This window comes from Lissotriton vulgaris, chromosome 1_1, assembly GCF_964263255.1.
Source record: "Lissotriton vulgaris chromosome 1_1, aLisVul1.2, whole genome shotgun sequence".
Taxonomy (NCBI): Eukaryota; Metazoa; Chordata; class Amphibia; order Caudata; family Salamandridae; genus Lissotriton; species Lissotriton vulgaris.
Window position 1 is genome coordinate 326504486 of NC_141685.1, and position 12344 is coordinate 326516829.

Below are 12344 nucleotides of genomic sequence, written 5' to 3' on the forward strand. Positions count from 1 at the left end.
CATGATTGAGGATGGACGACTTAGTACGACCATGTTCAGGAAAACCACAGATCGGAACAGTCTCCTCCACTTCACTAGTCACCACCCAAAAGCACTGCGGGTCAATCGCCCATTTGGGCATTTGTTGAGAGTCAGGCGCAATTGTAGCAGCCTTGCTGACTACAAAACCCAATCTACTATTTTGTCCAGCAATCTGACTGACAAAGGTTACCCCAGCAGAGAAATAGCCAAGGCTCAGAAAAGAGCCCAGAACAACCACAGGGAAGGCCTCTTGGAACGGAGGGTGCAAAACCCTATAGAGAACGCACCAATGACATGTGTTACCACGTTCACACCAGCCTCTAATGAAGTGAAGAAAATCCTCAAACGCCACTGGCAGATCCTAAACACGGGTAGCCTTGTTCTTGAACCACCTTGGTTCGCGTTCAAAAGATCAAGGAATATCAAGGACATACTGATCCAGATCAGACCCAAAAGAAATGTAGCTGGGTCACAAACCACTCTATGGCAACTACCCCCAGTGAAGGGACACTACCCCTGTGGGATGTGCAGCGTATGCCCCTTCACATACACACACAAGACAGTCCAACTAACCGATTCTTTCACTTGGGAATTGATGGGGCACACTAATTGCAATACCTCCAACTGCATTTACCTCCTGATATGCCCTTGCGGACTATATTATGTGGGGAGGACAACTCGCCCAATAAAAACACGCATTTCTGAGCATCGCAGCAACTTTAGATGCAAGAAAAACGACACAAATATGTGCAGGCACTTCTTGGAATGGAATCACACAGCTGACTCTTTGAAGTGGTTAATCTTGGAAGCTAACCCCAGTACATCCAAGCAGAACCTGTTCTTTAAAGAACAAAGGTGGATACACCGCTTGGCCTCTGATAATACAGGGCTGAATGAGGACATCCTGTGGAGTACTCTTTAGGGTGACTCCACCGGGTTTTGTAATAACCTAGACAGTCCTACTTAGTTACACTGGGATAGCGAGAGGTGCTTGTCCAGGGCCCGACCACACTTGTCTTTGCCCTTACACACTCATCCCCGCCTGAGTTGTCATAGTGTCTATCCCCTGGCTGCACCCACACCTAGCCCACTCACTCATGCAGGGCTATAAGGTAACAGACACTTGATCAGCCTTTCCCTAACTGTGGATACTACCCACTTCCTCCCAACCTTATCATGGCCACTGACCGCGATGAGGGGTTTGTGCAACCCAGGTGGTCCTCTCTGACCTTAACACAGCGTCGGCCATTTGTGACACTTATAGGTTGGGCGGATTACTCTAGACAAGCAGTAGGCTCCAGCTCTATGACTAAGCCCTGACCCCTGGTCTACTTACTCCATACTTCAATTCTGGGAAGGGCTCTTAGCTTCCGGCTACTACACCTGCCGGGGCGTTGACCACAGTGCATTGCCCTTTTTGTCACTGACAACCATATTTATCGCCGGGACCCTAACAATGTAGCGGCATTTCTGATTAGGTTACTTTGTTGAAGGAAATTAAACCCACCGGGGAGGTAACCACACTGCCTTGACCCGGTCTTTATTCCTGCACCATTCCATCATGACCCCGGGTTACGAGGTACTATGCACGTGACCCCTGGGCACGGATATTTTTTGTTTCAACCACACACACAAGAGTAGCCAAACAACAGGATTTTACTCGAGCCACATACCTACTTTGTTAAGAGGGCACAAAACTGACTAGTACGACCCTACGTGGTCACTATGCAAGTAATTACTGTGTAAGGGAGCGTTTTCCACACCTCTATAAGATGGACGCCAGCGTTACCACACATTCCACGTGACCCGCGACACGGTGTAGTCACCGACACTCCCACCCCTCCCCACAGTCAGGTGATGCTCCACACTAAATAAAATACATGGCCGCCGGGCAGTGGATCACCACCCGGACCCGGCGGAGAGGGGTAGGTTGTACTACTGAGACACGGGATACCAGAAGTAAGTAACCGTTGGGGGCGCGTGCTCGGAACGACGGGCTTTTCCTTGTTTGCCATGCATGATTGAGGGGGTTGGTTTAGGTGGGCCGACGTCTGTACCGATGCCTATCCCTCCCATATTTGGGACTTAGTCCCTTTGCGTCTCCCCTTTCCCTAGCACCTTTATGATCCACGCATCATGCTAAGGGAACGCTGTCACTGGGGGCACGGATGAGATTCCACACGCTAAGTCGCATGCACTTTTTCAACTACCGGCACGCTTATCGGTGTCACAGGGCAGATTCCGCACTCCGCGCGGTGTGATTTGATTTAAGACAGCTCAACAAATGTTTTGTTTGAAATCAAATGCCACACTGGGGTCAGACCTGTCCACACATTTGGGTCAGAGGGTATGACCAACACTCTGTGCGGTGTGGACGGGAGGTATGAACCTCCTCATCAGACACACGCTAGTCTTTGCATAAGAGTTTGTTACCGGGCACGAACATTTTAGAGGGCCACACTACAGGGTCCCAGCTTCAGCCACACAGTCCCTAGGTGTTTTTCTGTTTACCTGCCTTATCAACTACCTGCCTTATCAACTAACTGCACTCCACGCGGTGCGATTTGATGCAAGCCAGCTTAACAAATCTTTCGTTTGAAAGCAAGCGCCACACCGGGGGCAGACCTGCACACACATTTGGGTCAGAGGATATGACCAGCACTTCGTGCGCTGCTGACTGGAGGTATGTACCTCCTCAACAGGCGCACGCTAGTCTTTGCATACTAGTTTGTGACCGGGCATGAACATTTGAGAGGACCACACTACAGGGTCCCAGCTTCAGCCACACAGTCCATAGGCGTTTTACTGTTTGCCTGCCACATAGCGGGGGTTTCATATAGACCAACACACAAGAGGCTCAGAACACGGGGCATGTTCCACAAGTACTATACCAAACCTTCCAGTACCCCACTAGTCCTCCCTGTTTGTGTCAACTCGCTGATTACGTGATGATGGCCTACTACTTCACTAATCTTTCCCAGCCCAACTTTTTGCTGGATTGCTTTGTTCATAAGGTGGATGAGTAGGCGTATGTTCCATTATGTCTACTGTTACTTTCTTGTCACACCTAGCCTAACTACAGAGGTTGTTTACCCGATGTACTACCCGCCGGGTACTGTTGTTGCACACATACTTGACCAATAGGTGAGTAAGGTGTTTCCCGACACCTACAAGAATGCTGCTGATACTGTTTTCTAACTGTATTTTCCACAGGGGCATGCTCACCACCGTGCTCACTGAGGAATATACTCATTATTGTTTTTAACCCACATGCTAGCGGCACTTTCACTAGCATGGAACACTATGTGTACAAGGTCACCCACGACTGTTTGTGATTTCTATACCTGTTGCGATTTGCTCCCTTTGTCTCCCAATCCAGGCAGATACAGCGCAACACAGGTACACCATTTTTGATCACTTTACAGTCTGAAATGAATATTTGATACTTAGGTAGATCATTTAATGTAGACAGATTTACTTACTTACTTAGGTCCTGATGAATCGCTAGTCATTGCACACCTGCGAGAAACATGTCGACCAATTTCTGCACATACTAGTCGAGTCTCGAAGAAGGAAACATAGCAATCCATAGAGTACAGGCTAGTCTTTTATTTTAATTGAAGCAGGGGACCCCCAGAATAAACTTGATCCTGGTACTCCTAGCCTCATTTTAAACTCACCAATACGTCTACACCAACCTGGCCCCACACCCGCACTTCACCCAAACGGCAGTTGGATAGAAGATCTCCGCCAAAGAGCCCCTCTTTGAGGTGTTGCCCGTTGGGTATTGCACCGCCGAACCAACGAGTAGCATTACCAATGATGAAGCATGATACCTGAAAGGGTGTGTGAGGACATTACATCCAACAAAATGGATGCCCAACTGTAGGACTCCATCGAGACCCTACAACATCCAAACACTGGTGTGACCCGTACACTCATTACCTTTAGGAACAGCCCAGTACTTCTTTGTAACACATTGACTTTGAGGGCGAACACTGTGGCTGGACCTAACACTCTATACGAATGGTGAATTCGCCTTTCCTACAAGATACCCCTCCCCTTGTTGTAAACATTCTCACCTGTGCCAGGTCATTGGGTCTATCCTCTCTGCTCATGCTGATTTTTAGTGTTCTGTCTTAGGGGTAGATTTTCATCTAATCTATACCACACATTCTGAAATTTTCAGATAATGCACATATTTCTTTAAGCTTTGACAGGCCTTCTTCCACCCGGCCTGTACTGATACATTTTACATGCTGTGACAGCCATCTCTACAAGACAAAGTGAGGGAAGAGTGAACAGTTGTATTGTCTACTGCTTATTTTCATGTTGGTATTCTTTCTTTTGTTTGGTGTTAACTTGAAGGTTAAATATATTTTAAACAGCTTTTAAGTTGTGGGATAGTGAAAGAGGCTTTGTGATTAAAAGCATTAACACCACATGTATTAACACCACATGATTAACATGTAGTTTTTTTTTACTTCAAATCTTTTTTATTGAATTTTCTGAAACACGGGATAAGCAGCACATATGCATAGAAGTACAGTGGTAAAATAAATATATATACAAATAGAACGCAGCAGCATTCTTGGAAGGGGGCTACAAAGAGGGGGAGAAGAGAAAACTCTGTAGGATTCGACTCGGTGACAACAATCACCTACTATACAAAGACATCATGCTGAAGAAACTGCATGTATTCTAACATTGGCCAGTGCAGGCCTTGATTTCAGAATGCAGCCATCTTTCAACATGTAGTCATCTTTTTACTTCTATCTCACCCTGTGCACTGGATTCATACACATGCAACTAGTAAACAATGTTTTGAGAAGTAATGTCACTTTCCTAAGTACAGAAAGGCATATCTTTTCTTTAAAGCTCTGTTTCATTGAGAATATATTTTTTCAATACCTCATCTAATGGGACCACAGTGTGATTCTTCATGAGAACCCATATTTGTGTATTAAGTAACATTTGTATTTACAATTTAGGTGTCTGAAGGGCACCAGGGATGGGAACTGCTTTATGTGAATCTGTGGGCTAATGCTGAGAATGTGAACTCAGAAATTGTATTATTCTTTCTTTGATGTGATTGGTCTAAACCGTGTGACTCTTGCACATTTGTACTAAATGTATGACTTCCATTATATAACATTTTCTAAAAGAAGACACTTCTTGGAGTAGTGGTCTCATTCATCCCTTGATTTTAGGAGGCAGCCCTTCACTGGTCTGACATTTGATTTATGACTTTCATTTATTAAATAGAACTGAATTGAGTCTGGTTGTTTAAATATTTATTGCTTTTTTTCCTAAGCTTCATGCTATTTCTTGATATAAATGATTAATTGACTGACTCTAACTACGGTTCTGCAGGGGAGTCCCGCACCGCCAGCCGCACAGCGAGTGCTTTACTGCCCGCGTGAGGGCTCCTGACGGTCTGGGGGCCTGCCCATCACAGCCGGAGCGGTCCTGAGGGGCGTGAGACGCAGGAGGGCTCCCAGGACTTCACCGGACTGGGGAGTCTCGCGTCGCTGGCCACGCTTGGAGCCGCGAGCCCTGTGCTGCCCGCGGAAGGGCTCCTGGCTGTGGGGGGTCTGCCTGTCATCACCGGAGCGCCCCCACAGGATTCACGGCGGCGGCGGGGGGTCGAGAGAGGCCTCCCCCCCTCCCCCCGCCCGCTCTACGGCGGAGACACGGGTTGTTACACTGATTGCCGCGACCAGCGGGGAACTAAGAAGCAGAGCCGCCGGCTCCGCAGCAGTGATCGCGGCGGCATCGGAGGGCTGAGAGAGGCCCCCCCCCCCGGCCAGGCCATCTTAACTGAACGCTGGCAAATATCGGCGTTGCCCCGAAGCTGGGACTACAGAGCATATGCTGAATAGAAAGCTGGATAAGGTATTTACTTTGCCTTACTCGTTTGTTTCTATTTTGTTTCTCATTCTCTAAAAACTCCTTTGTTCAAAATGGCGGGGGCCATAAAAATGAGCAATTAATCCCCTCCTGTACCGCCTGAGCCCACGAGGCCCCTCTACAGTTTCACCTAAGATAACAAAAACAGAGATAAGACTCTCCACAGCAAGCAAGACTCTGAGCCAGCCAGAATAGAATCTGAAACTGCTCGTCCCTGCTCTCAAAACAGCAACAACTAAAAGAGGACTAATGACGCCATCCCCCCTACTTTGGCGGCCATGTTAGACTATTCTTTCTCTTTGGCGGCCATCATGGACTAGTCTTTCTGACTATTTTTGACTATCGGTTCAAACTTTCCTCCCATGCTCTAAAAGCAACAACTCTCAAAAGAGAGCTACCGGCTATTTCACCTACCTCAGACTTTATATAACTATGTATCTATATAGACTTTATATAATAGGTATCTTTGTGTGATTAAGTGTCTGCCATCTATTGCAGTATTATACTTCTACTGGTATTTTATACACTGTATGTAACCTGCACCCATTTTCACTTTTTCCTCACCGATAGTGCACCGATCGCTACCTCATATGCTACCGGTTGCTCACTGGTGTCATATGTGTCTATTGTAGCCTATTGTTTGCACCTATATTGGTTCCAGTATTTCTTTAGTATTTTATTGATCGCTACCTTATATGCTACCGGTTGCTCACTAGTGTCATGTTTGACTATTGTAGCCTATTGTTTGCACCTATATTGGTTCCAGTATTTCTTTAGTATTTTATTGCAGTATTATACTTCTATTGGTATTTTATACACTTTATGTAACCTGCACCCAAGTGCACTGATCGCTACCTCATATGCTACCGGTTGCTCACTAGTGCCATATATGTCTATCGTTGCCTATTGTTTGCCATGTCAATACTGGTTCCAGTACTTCCTTAGTATTTTATTCCTAGTTGTATACTGTATACTCTGTAAGCTGCACCCATCTCTCCTTTATCCTTATTATGCACTGATTGCTACCTCATATATATTTTATTCAGTCCTGTAAGCTGCACCCATTCACTTTCTATCCCTGGATTACACCGACGCTACTTCTTACATTCTGGTTATTTTTTCTGGCCATTCACCAGTGTCACTTTGATTCCATTTAATTGATTGTTACCTCCTATATCTTGTACATTTGGTAAGCTGCGCCCACTCACTGTATGTTCCTGGACTGCACCGATTGCTACCTCTTATATTTGACCACTCACTAGTGTCTCTCCTGTGCCATGTAACCTATGGTTAACAGTTGTTCTTTGTATAAGCGTATCCTCCCATACCTACCTATTCAGCCAGCCCAACATGGAGCTCATCGGCAAGCACACATATAGAATCAACTACCCATCCACTCTCACCAAAAAAGCCGCTAAACGCTTTAAACACAATTTCCTGAGGTTCCACCCTGAAACCCCCTTTGCCGACACCTACTTCTCACCGGTCAATGGAGCCCTGAACATTGATATCATCTTCCACACCCCAGGCAGAGCTCAATGGAAAAAAGCGTTCCTCACTCTACTCACCGTCTCCACCACCAGGAAAACCGCTCATGGTCTAACTCTCTCCATCACACCATCCCAACTCTTCCCTGGCAGAACCACCATTGCTATTTACAATAACGGGATTGTCCTAATTCAATCCACAGACAAGAACCTTGAACTACTAGACAACCTGTTCCCCAAGTTCAAAGAGCACCTTTCCAAGCCGCGGACCTCCACCCATGACTCCTCCAGCACTATCACTCCTGACGTCACAGCCTTCACCCACAACCCCTCTAACCTAGCTCAGCATCAGATCGACACGCACCTCACCTCTACCCCTAGAACCCTAGTCAATCACCCACCTGCTGTTACCACCCCACACACCTCATTCACAGTCACAAATCTCTCCCCCTCATACACTAGCCCCCCTCTAACACTAACCCTTTGACCCCCTCACATAACACTACCACTCCCATTCCTCTCTCCCCTAACATAACAACTCCCACCCACAACCCCTCTAACTTAGATCTGTACCAGAACGACACGCATAGCGACAAATCCCACCCTTTGTCCCCCCCCCACTCTCAGTCCCCACTACCACCCGCTAAATAACGAAGCAGAGCACACCACACCTATTATGATAACTCCCCCTCCCCATGACAGGACCATCCCAAGCCCCATCTCCCCCCCCACTCTAAGCCCTCACTACCCTTCAGGCTCCCCCATCACCACCAACATACACTCCACTACCACCCCGCTCTCGCCGCCCGCTACCAATGCCCTCCTATACGCCACCAACCTCCGCCGTACCTCATCCACTCCCATCGCCCTCATACCCTCTCTCCTCCCTAACACCAACCCGTACGCCGACACCCCGGAACTCTGCGGGAACACCAACCCACCCCCCCACTCGCACGATAATCCCCAGGTCAGCCACTCACCCATGACTCCCACCCCCAGCACCCACACTTATCCCACGCTGGACAAGATTATGTCCTCCCTCCTCCAGCTCAAAGAAGACATTCACACCATCAAAGAAGACATTCACACCATCAAAGAGCTACTCAGCACACCCCCCAGACACACCTCACTCACCACCACCCCCCCCCTCTCAACTTGCCCTACACCCGGCCTGATGACGCTTCCAAGCTACACCCATCACACAGGACAGCGATCCACGCCCACAATCGCAACAACCGCACCCGTCGCCCACACTGGACAGTGATCCCTGTCCACAATCGCAACAACCGCCCCCGTCGCACATGCAACCCTCTGTCGGATACCGACACTCTCACCCTCCTCCGCTCCTACGACCCTGCTGCCATCAACCACCCAACCGCCTCGCACCTCCCCATTCCCACGATTCACTCAAATCCCTGTAGAGCCTCCACACTAAACAACAGAATCTCCATCTCGAATAACCTTAGGATAGTCCCCCTCTCTCTAGTACCCTCTACCTCCACTGACACACCCCGTCTTAAATGCACTCTCCTAAATTGCAGATCGGCCTCTAGACACTCCTCCGCCATCGCCGACCTAATCCTAACATTGGACCTTGACCTAATCATCTTGACTGAAACATGGCTAACTGAATCTTCCACACCTATAATGGACATTCTGGTTCCTCCCAACTACCATATCATTAGGCTTGACAGGTCTGGCAATATAGGTGGTGGAATCGCATGCATATACAGGAACAACCTTGCTGTTATGAAAGTCTCCGCATCGTCCCTACCCTCCCCAACTTCCTACGAATACATCTGCTTCGATATTATCAGTGAGGGCAAACCGACATGCTCTCTTCACGGCATTTACCACCCACCCAGAGACAACCTCTCCTTCGTCCAACAAATCATGGACATGATTTCAATCAACGCTGGACGACAGCTCACCCAAATTTACCTTGGTGACTTCAACATCCACTGGAACGATCTCAATGATGCGGTGGTAAATAGTCTTAAAAACTTCCTCGACGCACTGGACCTCACCCAAATATGCAACAGCCCGACCCACGAGAAAGGCTCTATCCTCGACCTTATCATTGCCAAAGAGGAAGCTATCCAACTTGAGTCTATCCAACCATGTGACTGGTCAGACCATCATATTGTCACATTCTTCATCAACGAAAAAGTCAAACTCAACACGGGTCAACCCTCCAGACTTAAAGTATGGAAAAGAGATCTGAAAAAACTCAACCCATACTCCCTACCCCCGAACAGCCGCGACCTCCTGCTCCCTTCTACGGGCACTACAGATGTCCAATCCTTGACTGACCACTATCTCAACGCCATGACCTCAATAATTAATGAGGCTGCTCCCATACAGCTAAAAAGAGTCTCCGCTAAAATCTCCAATCCATGGTACTACGGGAGTTTTAATGAAGATAGACGAGCCATGCGAATGGCAGAGCGCACCTGGAGAACAGCTCCCTCTGCACTGCACCTGAAAATCCTGAAGAAAAGAAGAAACGCCTACTTCAGGAAAATAAAGCGCTCAAAAGCAAACTACTTCAGCCTCCAGCTCGACCAAGCAAAAAACCGCCCAAGAAAACTGTTTGAGCTAATCAGAACACAAGCCAAGGAACAACCCCAACCCCTAAGTACTTCATGCGAAGCTCCCTCCTGTGAAGACTTCGCCGCTTTCTTTACCCAAAAAACTGACAACATAAAGAGTGATCTCCGCACTGACGCAAACCTCTTCGCCACACCCAATTGCATAACACCCTTCGAACTAAAAGACAATGCTACATAGTCTTCCTTCGACACCTACTCCGAAGAAGAAATAGGCAAACTGCTCAGCACCTTGAAACCTTCCAATCACCTCACGGATCCCCTCCCTGCTAATGCTGTCAAAGATTTCACCCCATTGCTCCTACCACTCTGGACTAAAATTATCAACAGCTCGCTCCAACAAGGAACCTTCCCAGACTCCCTCAAAGTTGGACAAGTCACACCTTTACTAAAGAAACCCACCGCCGACCCATCCAACCTGAACAACTACCGTCCCATTACCAATATTCCCACTCTCGCCAAACTATTGGAAAAATGCGCACAACTGCAACTGACTAAACACATTGATCAGTTTGATCTCCTCAACCTGCATCAATCAGGCTTCCGAGCAGGACACAGTACGGAAACTGCTATGACCCACATAATTGACGACGCCCTTCAAATCCTAGATCAAAATGATACCTGCCTCCTCATCCTTCTTGATCTCTCTTCAGCATTCGACACTGTTAAACATGAGAATCTACTCGATCTTTTGAACACAAGAATGGGTATATCTGGGACTGTTCTCAAGTGGTTCTCCTCCTTTCTACATAACAGGACGCAGAAATTCAAGAGTAACAACCTGATGTCCTCGCCAATACCTGTTTCGTTAGGCGTCCCCCAAGGATCCTCCCTATCACCAACTTTGTTCAACCTAGTTATGGAACCTCTCACCACCTTACTACAAGCATCCAATGTACTCTTTCACATGTACGCAGATGACACTCAACTATATCTCAAATTACAATCCCCCAATGACATTTCACTCCTGAACTCAACGATCAGAAACACCCAATCCTGGCTTGCCAATAATCATCTCAAACTCAATGCTCTGAAAACAGAGTTCCTTCTGATCTCACCTCCCACGAAGATCTCTACCACTCAAACCTGGCTTAAACAGCTAACTGCACTCAATGTCCAGCCCACCTTAGTGGATTCAGCAAAATCTCTAGGCATAACTCTCGACTCCAATCTCAACATGCAGCATCATATCAGCAAGGCTACTAAAGGAGCGAACTTCCAAATCAACACCCTGAGGAAACTTAAACCCTTCCTGCCAGCCAAAGACTTCCAAACTGCAGTACAAGCACTAGTAATCCCGCGAATTGAATACGGCAGCATCGCCCTCTGCGGTCTCCCGCTAACTACTACTGCACCCTTAAGAGCTTCTCTAAACGCTGCAGCGAGACTCATCACGGGGTCAAAAAAACACTCGCATATCTCCCCTGACTTGAAATCCTTGAACTGGCTGCCGTTTGAAGCCAGAATACATCTGAAAATAGCCTGCATGACACACAAGGCTGTACACCTGAGCTCCCCCGGATACCTCACTCAGAAGCTGTCAATCTCTGGCGGCTCTAGAAACACTAGAGGCACAAACAATCTTCTGCTAAAACCTCGAAGATTCCAGAAGGAAAAAACCTATAAACGCTCTTTCTCAGGAATGGCACCCAGGATCTGGAACTCACTCCCTCCTGAAACCAGGCTCATCTCCTCCTTCACACTTTTTAAGAAAGAAGTAAAAGCTATTCTCATGGCCAAATACACTTGACCTATTAATGTTGAGCTGTAAAGATCCTGCACCGATCTGTATTATTCTGTTCGATTCCTATGACTATGTGTTGTACCTGTACTATTGGCTTATTGACTATCTTTGCACACATTTATCTGTAATATTTGCTTTATTGTTGTATCGTTGCTACTTTACTCCTTAATGACCTGCTTTTCATTCTCTTGTTGGTATTCCCTGCATTGTAAAGCGCTCTGATATCTGCAAAGATCTTGTTCGCGCTATATAAAACTTTCAAAATAAATAAAAATAAAATAAAACCTTACATAAACCTTCATGATTTTACTACACTATTTCCCTGATTTCATTATCAAGTTTAATGTGATTTACAGCTTGCATTGTGATTTTGTCGACTAGATCAGAGGAACAACACAATCCTTGGGGAATTAACACCACTTCTGGGACATAAGAGCTTTAAATTGACATATTAGAAAAGGCACCCTCAATAGTGACATTTTACACATGTATGTTGTATTTATGTGATAGCATTCTGGAATGTGAGTGCTGTACGTCAGCAAACTTTAAATACCTTTTCTCGTTTTCTGTAAA